The sequence below is a fragment of the Branchiostoma floridae genome, chromosome 6, assembly GCF_000003815.2.
Source record: "Branchiostoma floridae strain S238N-H82 chromosome 6, Bfl_VNyyK, whole genome shotgun sequence".
NCBI lineage: Eukaryota > Metazoa > Chordata > Leptocardii > Amphioxiformes > Branchiostomatidae > Branchiostoma > Branchiostoma floridae.
The window spans coordinates 27,605,031-27,618,422 of record NC_049984.1 but is presented as its reverse complement, the minus strand read 5'-3'; the positions used below and the strand labels follow the sequence as shown (position 1 = coordinate 27,618,422).

At 42.3% G+C, this 13,392-nt stretch overlaps 1 long non-coding RNA gene across 1 annotated transcript; it reads left to right on the top strand.

Annotated features, from left to right (window-relative positions):
• The first annotated feature begins 9,020 nt into the window (after window positions 1–9,020).
• Window positions 9,021–11,015, top strand: LOC118417280. The gene is made up of 2 exons (XR_004831347.1): window positions 9,021–9,171; window positions 9,956–11,015. It is a non-coding gene; the product is annotated as an uncharacterized LOC118417280 (long non-coding RNA).
• The last annotated feature ends 2,377 nt before the right edge of the window (window positions 11,016–13,392 follow it).

Here is a 13,392-nt window from a genome sequence, read left to right as displayed (position 1 = left end):
AAGAATAATCCAATTCGGATCAGTAAATCATATACGCAACTTACTAATAACAACTCATACACAATAACAACTCAACATCACAAAAATCATAAGGTAATTGTAAAGTCATTGGGATCAGAGGTCAGATGTCAGTGTTATGATATCAGAGACTGTTTAAATGCTTTAAGAGTAGTTGCTTGTTTTGTCTCAGGTTTAAGTGTATTATATATTTCAGCTGCCCTGTATGCAAATGTGCGTTGACCTGCTCTTGAAGTGTAGTTAGGTTTATGTAGGAGTTGTGCTTGTCTGGTGTTATGACTGTGGATTTGGTTATTGAAACGAAATGTGTTGAGTAGGTAGTTGGGTGCTAGGCCATGAAGGCATTTGTACACCATAATGCAGATCTGCCGATTTCTTCGCTCCTGCAGCAGACTCCAACCCAGTGCCTGATGCAGCTCCCCAACATTCGACCTTGGTTCACGTCGGAGGATGATTCGTGCGCCCCGGTTCTGGAGGATTTGGAGACGCTGCTTGTTGGCTGCACTGCAGTTGTCCCATACCACGTTACAATATTCAAGGAGTGGTAGAGCAAGGGTTTTATACAACAAATTTGCTACACCAGTGCAGAGATAAGGCCGTAGGCGTCTTAATAGTCCTAGGCGCTGTGACATTTTACTGCACACTTCATCCAAGTGATCAGTGAAACTTAAGCTAGAATCAAGTATGACACCCAGATATTTATAAGAGCTAACCCTTTCCAAGGTATCACCATTAATCTTGATCTCCAAATCAGGAGTAGAATTTGTTTTCCTAGTGGAGCCCATAAGCATCCACTTTGTCTTATTGATGTTAAGAGTAAGTCGATTCAACTTAAACCAGGAAGTAATTTGTTTAAGTTCCATGTTTAATGTGCTTTCTATACATCTGGGGTCATTACTTGAAAAGAATATAGCTGTATCATCCGCATATAAGGTTACTTTACTGCGGGTTATAGCTTTGGGTAGGTCATTAATAAACAGGTTGAAAAGAAGGGGACCTAAAATTGACCCTTGAGGTACCCCAATAGTAATAGGAATGGAATCAGATGTGCAACCATTCAGTGAGACTCGCTGTTGGCGATCTGCAAGATAGTTTGTGAACCAATCCAGCTCAGTACTCCGAAGGCCAATCCAATTCAGTTTAGTCAAAAGTAGGCTGTGATCAACAGTGTCAAACGCCTTTTTCAAATCAATAAATACAGTACCGACTAGTTTACCACTGTTGATATTATGCAATATGTAGTCAGTAACATCGAGTAAGGTGGTGGTTGTTGAATGGCTTGGTCTGAAGCCTGACTGGTTGGTACAAAGTATGTCATGAGAATGTAAGTAAGCCAGTAATTGTTTGTGGACCTCCTTCTCAAATATTTTCATCACAATAGGCAGGACAGAAATGGGTCTAAAGTTATTTGGATCGGACTGATCTCCACCTTTATGTATGGGCGTCACTCTTGCTAATTTCCACTCAGATGGTATAATACCAGTGCTGAGGGACAGGTTCAATATGTGAGTAAGTGGCTGTGCTACAATCGGGGCTGCGGCTTTAAGAAGTCTGGGGTGATGGATAGTAATGAGAAACTAATTTGCATAATTTATGTAGAAAATAGCAAAACTGCCCATTGATTAATGATTTTATATTTTGACATGTGTATGTTAGTCAATGATGAATAACACCATGCATAAATTATGTTAATGTGTTAGTCAATTGCATGAAATTCACAAAAGCTCTAAATATTCATGGAGGTATGAGGTCGCCGAACTCTAGTTTTCTCTGCTTTCAGTTAAAACAGCGTTAACATAAAATGTTCACGAGAGCGATCACGAGAGCGGAATATTGAAAAGCTAAAAAATGACGTTTTTTACGCAAGCAAATAACTCGATTGGCGCTGGAAACAATTTTTTCTCAAATATGCCGTCGATCTTTCGTCTTCCTAAAAACAACATGATGAAATAATATATATAGGGTGTATTTGCAGCCAGTAGGTACAACAGGAACTCCCTGTAAAAAACTGCTATGGAAACAGCAAGGAACGTGCTACCCCATATGTGGCACCAAGGACGTCATATAAAGTGCCGTAGTGGCACTAAGCACTACGGGGGTCTGAACCAATGGCGAGCACTCCGTAACCTGGTTTTAGGGTTGGCAGAAACGGCTGCTCGGTCAGTCGGCGGAATTCATCGGATGTTTTCGGCATTCCATGCGGCGCACATGACCTCGAAATACGCAGACATGTGGATATGTGTGAGGCGCTTCTAATAGAGGACAGTAGTAAACTTTATCTTGCTCTTTGGAATAGCTTTAGACAAATAAGATGTGGGCATTGATCAGAATATGAGTCATTCGTGCTGAAGATTAATTGCTAATTAAAGAAAAATTCTCGAGCCGACCATGGCCACGTTGTTTATCACGGTGTTATTTGGGCTCTAGCCGCTCTGAGAATGGATGGGATTCTGCTGACTTTTAGTGCTTTGGCCACGAACACATTTGTTAAATCTTTGGTTAAATCTTTATTATCTGCGGGTTTCTTAATTTCTGACATGTGAGAAAATAGTATCGTGATCAATCAAAGAATTGCAGTTTCAAGTAGTTTGATTAATAATTTATTATGTTCTCATTAATATTCAGTCTACACGGTATTCTAAATATTACCGACCGCTCTTCACGTGATAGCGCCCCGTCGATACGGCCGTAATTACGATTGGATTTACAGCATGTAAATGCAGAATACTACCAATCGTTTTCCAACCAAAACCCCGTCCAAAATTTCGACACGGTTTTGTATACGTTTATTCTACGATGAGTTTATGTTTATTATTGAGATTACAATGCTTTCTGCTGCAAGGAGGAGCAGCTGCACTAGGTACCTTACTCTGCTGTATGCAATACTCAAAACCCCCCAAAACCAACCTCCGGACAGGACCGGGCAGGGGTTTCCGCCGACCGACCGGGCAGCCGTTTCCGCCAACCCTCCTTTCTGTAGGCCTGACTAGAAGTATAACCGAAGGGAATATATTGTGTTCATATGCCAAAGAACTGTGGATGCTGGTTGTTCATTGCTGCACCCCTCCCCCTGTTTGGTGGCTCTAGCGTATGCCGTTCCGAGATGGCGTTATGGGACATGAAAGTTGCCGCAGGCCTTAAAAGCCACCCCCCTTCTGAATAGGGTTAAATCAATCAATCAATCAATCAATCGTTCGCATGCATCATATGTTGATGTGTGACGGCTACAGACAGTTCTCGCCTCCTTGTTCTACACTGGGCGTGGACAGTCCAGTCGGATCTGGAGACCCCCAGCTCATGGAGCGTGTTGAAGACCTGATCTTCCCATCTCCCTCTTGGGCGGCCTCGAGGACGTTTCCATGATGGATCAGGATCAGATGTTGTCAGTTTGATAACCTCTTGTGTGGGGGTTGCTTTGGCCACATGTCCTAAGAAAGTCAGCCGTTGTTTGGCGATTCTGGCACTGAGTGGCACCTGTTTTGTTGTAAGGCGGATAGATTCGTTGGAGATGAAGTCATGCCAACGTATGCCTTCTATCCTTCTGAGGCACTGGGTAACTGAATAGGGTTAAAGGTAATTCAAAATGCTCTTTCTGTGGTGAAGACGAACAAACACTTATTTTGGAATTATCATATTGTTACATCATTCTGGAAACCGTTTAAACTTGGTATAATACTGCAACAGGACACTATTTGCATATCAATAATCATTGAATGTATTACTGGGGGATTTAGGGAGTGAAAGTCCTGTCACATCAACGTCTAATGTTGTTATCTTGTTAGGAAAACATTTCATCTATAGAAATCGTCAGGCAAAATGTCTATCATTAAGTTTATTACTTTCATTTAGTACTTTCACAGCATGGAATAAAGTATAGCCACACGCTATACACATGATTATTGCCAGCAGAACTGCATTCTACATGTTTCCCTGTATGTATGTCTTTGTTTGGTATATGAATAAAGTTTAAAAAAAAGGTCAATTGTGCTACAAAGGGAGTCTGTTTGGTGGAGTATCCGACTCCCACTGACGTTTTAAAATCCTATCCTCATGTAATCAAGGCTAACTGCCTCTGTACTTTTGACTGTTAACTAGGGCGGTGTACCTAAATACCCATACCTGTACCTGTACCGTACCTAAAAAGTTGTTAAGTTACAGGTCCGGACCTAAACATCTGTGTACCTGTACCTGTTCCTGTACCTAAACAAACTAAATCACTTCTGAACACCACTTTTGAGATTGAAGATAAGTAAATTCCAAATGGAGTATCGGTGGAGTATCCTACTCCCACTGACATTTCAAAATCCTATCTTCATGTAATCAAGGCTAACTGCCTCTGTACTTTTGACTGTAAACACTTTCGCCATGAGGAAATGTCAGGAAAGATATTGCTCTGGGAGCCAAACGAGCCGCGCAGGCGTGGCCGCCCTTCAGTCACACTCAGGACGCTGCTGCTCGGGGGAAACTGGTCTGTAGGCCAACGAACTCAGTTCGGTCATGCTGGACAGGAACATGTGCGTGGAGACACTGGTGTCACCTCTCCGAGGATGAACTGAACTGTAAACACTTGGTACAACTCGGACTATAAACTACAGTCGACTTCGCTCTTGTTATTTTCTTGGCTCGGTAAGCCCCCAAACGCCCGCCAATATACTAGTACTCATTACAGTATTTACAGTATTCATATCGGCGAATCCCGTCCCATTGATTTTGTTTCAGGTGCTTTTTTTTCGAACCGACCCAAAGAGAAACAAGGAACGGGTTTGTACCGGCATTTTCTCCTAATTATATTTCAGCCATACATAGTATGGTGAAATATATTGTATTCGTAATGTTTCTTCTTTCTTTCTTTCTTTCTTCTTTCTCCTGTCAAATCTTCAAAGTGATTCATCTCCGCCGTTCCTGGACCGAATGACCTGAAATTTGGCACAGGGGTAGAATGGGCCAATACCTTGATGCTTTTTTTCTCAGTTTTTTCATATCTGCCTCTAAAATGATTTTATTGAGGTTTCAAGGTCATGTTTTGACCAAAATAAAATATATTGTCCCCCTGTACCCTGGTCTTACAATGGAATGGCCTGAAATTTGGTGTAGATAGGCATTAGATAGTTGGTAAAATGATCCAAGTAAAAGTTTTGACATAAACTACTTTAAAATAATTAATTTTGGCACTTTTCTGAGGGGTAACTTGTTTTCTTTTGGCCTCCTGGCGTGACCTTCCGTGACCCCGCACGGAGTCCACACCTGTGCGCGAAGAGCGAAGGCTAATTAATATTCATAAGCGGGGCCCCACGATTCCGTTACGGAACTCCTTATTTGGGGAGCGTGGTTGATGTAAACAAAGGCTCTTACTAGTAGTTGCGTCATTTCTTTTTCTGTGAGGAAAATACAATCAATTCTTTCTGACACATTTCTAGAGCAAGAACGGGTCGCGTTCCCAAATTTCCTGTTCTAAATTTTGCGTGTGCCGCCCTGCTTTCGCGCCAAAAAATGTAAAAAGTGTAGCGAGTGTGCCTTGCCGCGAGTTATCAGTGGGGTGGGATCCCTCCCCGGAACAGCCAGTTCCCGGGGAATGTCCCGTATTTGGGGATCGGGGTTGACCAACAGGCAGTTACTAGTAGTTGCGTAATTTTTATTTCAGCGCGGGAAATAGAATCAATTCCTTCCGACATAATTTTGGAACAATAGCGGGTCGCGTTCCCAAAATTCCTGTTCTAAATTTGAAGCTCTTTTGCTCGGCAACGTAAGTTACAAACCATCGTAAGTTTGTATGTAAAACCCGGGCGTCAGGCAAGCCTCGCAAAGTGACCCCGCCCACAAACCGCCAGGGCAGTGTCGGCAGTGTTAGTGGGATCCTTCGCCGACTTTGTCAAAGGGCCGCCGGCTATCAATCAAACGCGGATGTTGATTAGAGTTTCAAACAGTCATGGTGCCGTACAGCGAAATTCATGCTTCGTGAATACATTCCTTGGACTTTGTTTCCCACAGCGGTGCTTCTACAAAATATTTATTAGACTGTAACACTGAGTCCCACATGTTTTAAAGAATAGAATCTGACGCGAAACAGCGGTTTTTGCCCGATATTTTTCTTGAAACATGTCCGTGGGAATATCGTCTGACGGCGAGGCGGCGACGCAGGGATATCAAACCGTCAACATTACATAAGTCGCACGGTGGCTAACAACGCTGCGAATATAACGTTACTAGCGCTCTAACTTAGTAAGCACTTCAACTTCGGATGGCAACTCGGACAATATTTTATATATCAAGTACTGTTGAGCTGAGTAAAGTTTGTTGTTTATGAGTTTTTAGTTGTCTTTGACGCTTTTATCCGAAATATTGTTACGTCAAACTGCTGAAGAAAAGTTAAGTGACTGCTACGATGATCGTAGATATGGCCCTAAAAAGTGATAAAATAAGCCTTCTCAATAGCCTAAAATGCAAGAGCTTCAGGCGGGCTGCCCCTGGACCCCGCCGAGGGCCTTCGGCGGCCCCCGGACCCCTGCCCCGACGCTGTGAAAAATTTCTGGCGAGAACACTGGTATATACTGCAGTGTTCCCGCCAGAATTTTTTTCGGGGGCCGCCGAAGAACGCCGAAGGCCCCGGCCCGGCAGGGTCCAGGGGCAGAGCCCCGTTGGGGGTCCCAGGGGGGCGAAGCCCGCCTGAAACTCTTGCACTTTAGGCTATTCAGAAGGCTTATTGTATCAGTTTTTAGGGGCATTTCTGTAATAATCACAGCGGTCACTTAACTTCTCTGCAGGAGTTTAGCGTAACAGTATTTCAGGTCAAACCGTCAAAGGCAAATAAAAACAAACTTTAACGTTAATGACTTCAACAGTACTTATAACTTTTGTCCGGTTTGCCATCCGAAGTTGAATCGCTATCGATGGTATTTTCGCTGCACTCGGAACCTTCTAAAAACGTACGGAGCTAACGGTTAGCTCCGTACGTTTTTAGAAGGTTCCGTTTATCACGGAATTGCTTTTGTTTCAGAAATCTCACGGACTTATGCTTACAAACATTCCTAACTTGTGTTTCTTCTTCTTTCTTTCTTTCTCCTGTCAAATTTTCAAAGCGAATCATCTCCGTCGTTCCTGGACCGAATGACCTGAAATTTTGCACAATGCATATGGTGGAGTGGACCAATACCTAAAAGTTTGGTACAGGCGTGCATGGAGTATTTATTTAAAGAACCCAATTTTCATTTTTGGCGTATATCACTTCAAAATGACCCATTTCGGGGTTTTACGGGAGGTGTTTTGGCCATTCTCGACGTTTAGTGCGTTCCATATATGGCAAACAAAGCAACAACTCCCACCCTGGGCGACAGGTGACAGGTGTCAGTCTGCTAATTAATTGAATTGTGCCGCCAGCCAATCAGCGAAGAGAAAGGAACACTTCGTCGGCAATGACGCAACATTTGATTGTCATGTTTATATGTAGACGGAACCATTCATATTTGAGAGGATTTTGTAATTTATGTTACTCCATAAAAGGTTACTGCAAAGAAAATAGGAATATAATATGTGACCATTATTTTGAAAACAGCAATTACAAATATACACAATATATATATACGGAAAGAAACTTTTAGGTTTGAGATTTTTATGCAGACCTTCTTGAAGATTCCACCGGACTCGTTCATTTTTGATTTTACATTTACGTCACAGACTCCCGCAGCAACTGCATTTAGTCTGCAGTTTTTCCGCGCATTTTACGTCAGCTTCTACCCAGTTTCGGTTGTCATCGGTAGCAGAACATCTTTAGGTGAGAAATGGCTAGCCTTACATTGTTCACTCCGTTGTTAATGTACATTGAAAGGTGTTTTCGTTTGTGAAATTCGTCAAAACAACGTTATATGAGAACTGTGGAACGCTGGTACCGCAGGCAAGTGCTGACAAGCCACTGCCGTCGTTGTGTATCTCCGTTTGTTGTCAAAAACATGCATGAACTGATAACGTTAGTAGGCGAAATCAGTTTTCCTTGGGAAAGGGCAAAAGATACTTCCACACGAGATGTCATGGTGTTTTCTGCATCATTTCTGTTTTTTGACGGTAACTAGTTATCTTTATTTTGATCGTGACGACGTCCACATACTAGTATTTTTCTGTGGGGAGGGGGGGGGGGGGGGTCAAATATATTATGCTGCTTATTGTGTAACAGTGGGGTTTAAGCGCTGCCAAACTGACCACGTCAGTTGCTCTAGAGCTTTTGGTGTTGTGGTTTGCACGTTCGATTTGTAATCCGCCGACGCGGGGTCGATCCCCGTTATCGGCATGTTTGTTTCTTTCTGTTTTTTAATTTATAATTTTGTTAATATTAATATTAATTCATCCTTTGGACTGTGATTTGTGTAGATGTTATACCAAATGTCACTCGTTTGACTTCTATATGATGGCTTTAATTTCATTCATGTCAATCCTTTTTGATCCTTGATGTCGGCCTTGGTAGTAGTTCATTTCGAGAAGTTACTGTTAGAATGTTCAATTTTTGCGCAGGAGTGATTTGGAACAGTTCAATTTTGCATGGGAACGGGTATGGCTGAAATATGCTGTATTTGCTCTCAAGCAAATGTCGGCCTTTCTAGTTGTTATATATGATAAAAATATCATAATCATGTAATAATAATAGAAATAATATGTGTGTTTAATCTTGTTCAACCTTAGATTGATACACTGGCCACTTAGATTCATACTGAAGGCAACTTTTTTGGCCAAACTTTGTCTTTATTCGCGCCCTCGCATCAGCTTCGGCGTTCCATGGATGGCATCCATATAATCAAATCAACATGGCCTTACGTGTATCGAGTTTTTTTAAAGAGCGGTACTTCGAAAAACCCCTAAGTAACCCTCGGTGGGCTGTACACGTCATCATCCAGCCACCACCGAATACCCTCCCCAGACAAAAGGTACACAAGCGCTGCCATAAAATAGTGCAGCCAAAAATGGAAAGTGCAATTGATATGTGGTTTCATTTGCTGCTTTTGTTTGCTCTAGACTATTAGTTATTCTTTTGGTATTTTTTGACGAGTAAACTGAATGTAAGTCTTCCATTTAAAGTCCAGCAGCATTCCAGATGTTTACGCGCACTGATACAAAAGAACTGCTTCTGTTTTGTGCGGAATCCACTCAGTGCAGGGCGGCCATTGTGAGGTGAGGGTGGACAACAAATTTTGTCTTCTTATTTTACTTCTGTGTGCCTCAGAAATCTTTCTTGTCATCTTATAGTATAGCTGTTTCAGTGGTTAGTTAGTACATTGCAATTTGAAACTGAAAAAAAAATATTACCGGTTAGGAAAACTTTTTTGGTGAGGGTCATGTCGCCTTTTTTGGGGAGCATTCTGGCGTTGACAACTCAGGGAAATGATAAAATTTGACTGAAAAACTCGACGATGCCGGCGTATTTTAAACACACAACCTCGTTTTTTTTTTTTTATCCAGAGGTTGAGGACGATGTTTCAGTGATGTTTTTGTGTGTGAAGGTCCGTTTCTGTTACCGAGTCCTGTAGCTACAGAACAAAGGACCGGGGTGGCGTGGTCAGGTCATACGGGTTCTTTGTATAATATAAATTTCACTGAATTTCACTGGGTTATGCAAACAGTCTTGATCAGTGAAAGTTCTTGACATGGCATTTTAATTTAAAACGGTTAAAGTGCTTCCCAATTTGTAATGCCCTCAGTTTGATTTTGAGATGCACTGTGCGTTATGCAGGTTAATTTTTTTTTTTAAACTCGATGTTGTAATGGGAACTACGCTAGTTTGTACTCTGTAGAATTAAAACGGGTAGAGTGAGGGTATGTATGATGTATGTGCATATATCATGCTCAGTCACAATTGTCTCAGAGAAAATGAGTATAGCGTTTTAAGCTTATATTTATTCATAGTCTCGTATGCTGATGTTAAATGTGCAATAATATGAACATTTCTGTCCCACAGGTCAACCCAGAGGTGTACAAGATGCCACAAGTCTAGTGATCTTTGAAGTGTTCAGCATCAAGTGTGGAATCATCTTATACCTATTGCAGGATGCTGAGAAAAAACAACCAGCCCCTTGATGGGAACTACAGTAGCTGTTGCAATGTTATCTTTCATACACGTCTAACTCCAAATATATACAGGTGACAGAGCAAAACTATTGGCAATGGCAGGACATCCAGCTTATTCGGGTTCTGTTAGTCAGGTCTTAAAGTATTACAGCTGTCAAGCCTCTTGGAAGCCCAGACTTCGGGGACTGTGCCTCTGGCTCAGTAGGGGCTTGTTCAGCTAAGTTAGATGGGTTTGCTGGATGTCAAGGCCACAAATAATGTTAAGTTCCTTTTGCTCTTGTTCCTGATGGTACTTTGCCTCAGCCCGACCTAGAGATGATCCCGGTAAACTACTGCCAATATTGTTGTTCTCCGCTTGTTTTCTTCCTCGTACGCCTCGCTGGCAGTAGCCAGTTTTTCTGCATTGTAGTCTGATCAGGGTCTGGGATATCAAGTAAATATGGGTTAGACAGTAGTAACACCAACCCTGTCCTAACATCTGGAGTGGTGATTCCGCCTTAAATGTTCCAGAAGCCTATTTCCAGAGAACACTTCATTTATGTATTCATTGAATTTAAAACAAGATGCCGTTTCAGCGTAACGGGGCTCCACGGTACTCCAGACCTTCCCTTAAAGTTGAGATTTCCCCACCCTAGTTGGGTCTGTACATACTCATTTCAGGGTATGCAGCGCACCGCTGACCCTGACCTCTTTTTGTCCATGTTCAACAGCCCGAAAAATTAACATCCAATTTTGAAAAGTATATTTTTGAATGTTTGTAGCATTGTGTTCTGACTTTTTTTCTTTTCCTATTAAATAATCATTGTAAAATAACATCGCTACACAAGAATGAGATTTTGTTAGGTACCAAGATTTCAAGCAATATACGTGGTACAATAGCATGTTTTGTTTGTTGGCCTCGTCTTCCTCTATTCTTGCAATGTCTTGTTGTCTTTTGTTTGTCATGGTTTCAAATACCCACTCGAACTTGTCTCTCAGTTTCTCGTATGCCGCGAACCTGACTTGTTCCAGATACGACAAGAATGTTTCGACGAAAGTGGCCGGATCCCCCTCTGAGATGAAGCACTTTGGTTCCGTGAATCCTGGAACGTTTGAACATTTGCAGACGCTGAGGAGCTCGTGAACGGCCTCCCATGTCATTTTCGGTGTTTGTTGACCCGAGATCGATTTTAATAAGCATTCTATATCATACATTGGCCTGTATGGATAGTAACAATCTTTCTCTTGTATCAGGATTCCTTCGTCTTGTAACTTTTCGAAGATTGTACGCTTCACGCCCCACCTGGATACACGTATTTTGTAGTTACGGTGCATGTTCCCTCGTGTCTGTTTAGATACCCGTGTGTGTGAACTTCTGACCACACTTGCAACAGGACAAGGAATTTGCGTATTTTTAAAACTCGGTGAAGTAGCTTAAGTGTTCTTCATACAAATTTAGATACATGGCGTCTCCGTGTATTGCCAAGGGGCGTCTGATCAGTTCTGCAAATGTACTTTGATCTTCATCATCTTGGTGTAGGCGATACAGGTGTACATTGACGCCAAAGAGTTATTCTATATCGCGAAGTTGATTCAGCGTCACCCCTTTGAACTCATCCCGTGTCTTCCTGACATGCCATAGGTACCTCTCGAGCAGGTATTTGGCGGTCTTATCCAGGCTTAGTTTTTCCTCTCCTTTGTGCAGGGCGAGACAACGTAAGAAGCACAAGTTGTCCGTATAGGTGCCGTGAGGTCCGGTTAGCAGGGAGACGATGGCTTTGTTGTTGATAATATAGTCTGGCAAAGAAAGTCTGAAGCGCCTATCGGGTGTTCTATAACTTACTGACGTAGAATGTTGCATTTGTAACCTTGCGCACTACAAAATTAGAGTTGGTTCTCTACTGTTTTGCGTATTCCAGAAAACCGTATTCCAACGTTCCAACATATTCGCGTTCGATCCCGTTTTCGTTTTCCACTTACATTGGCTTCTCTAGAAAAATGTGATTGTTCCTGCTTGAGTAGAAATATCTCAATTCTCCCGTTTTCAAATTCATGGCCATCAAGGCACCCATCTTCTCCTCGTTAAGGATGAAGACCAGTAGAAGCCTCACATCCCTTGCGACTCTTTTTGAGGCTCCACTGTGGCGAGGCTGGCTTTATCTGTGTAGCCTGCCTCTGCAGAGAGGGCCGCACTGAAGGTGTACAGATAGTCCTTCAGAACGCTGGGAAGGTAAAATTTAGCATCGTTATGCAACCATTCTCGACTCCTGTCATATTTCCATCATCATTTAATTAAAGCACTGAGCTCTGCAGTTGCCTGGGTTGAGATTTAGTATGGTTAGATCTTTATGTATGGTGCCACAGAGCGTTTTCCCAGTCATTTTGTTGCATTGTGCAAACGCTAAGCAAGAGCAATCGCTCTAAAGGTTTCTGACAGCTGTATCGTATCGGCTGCTCAACTGGTAGCAATGGTAGCCTTTTTTTTTTTTAATATTGATAGGGATTTAAAATGTGTCCTCTTGACTATTGGCCTCAGAATGGTTGTGTTTGTAATGCCAACACAACACTGAGAAGTTTCCATGGTCTAATTCTCACATCCTGACAAATACATTCAAGTATGATATAGCACACTATACCTAGAACCTGCATGACACAATGTATTAGATACATAATTTCTATAGCGTCCAGCACGTTCTTGTTTAGCTGCATCTTGCCGTCCCGTGCCCCCTTGCTTGTGAATGCTGTGTAGTTTGTTAGCACAATCTATTGGTGGAAGAAGTCCAACAATAGATGGGTGAGCTTCCTTCCATTGTGGCTGTCCCTGTTGACCAGAACCAGCAGGTCAGCGTTGCTGATGAACACAGCTGTTCCAGGATACAGCTCTCTGTCTCCTGGGCTGGGTCCCTGCAGTGAATATGATTCAGGTAAAACAACATCAGACATAAAACCACAACTTAAAAGCATTGCAGGCAGGAATGATAAATACAGTCAACTATGTATGCTAACTGATGCTAAGTTTATTCTACAACTGAACAGGACATCACTCAACACTCTTACTGCAAGCAACCAGTAATCTGAAATGTTGCACAAATTCTAAATATCGGAGACGGCTATATTACTATGAGCGGGCCTAGCTCGCTAGGGACCTGCTGACACATAGCGAACATTTTAAATGTAAGACAACGACTATATTTCGTCCAAGCCTCGGTCAATGTGACCGGGTCAACTTTGACTGAGTCGAAAAGTACACGCGACCCCCTACCGATTTTAAAATCGGCCAGCGATCAAGACATTTGCAACAAGTTTGACCGAAGTTAATCGATTATGTGACAGGATATATAGATTTAT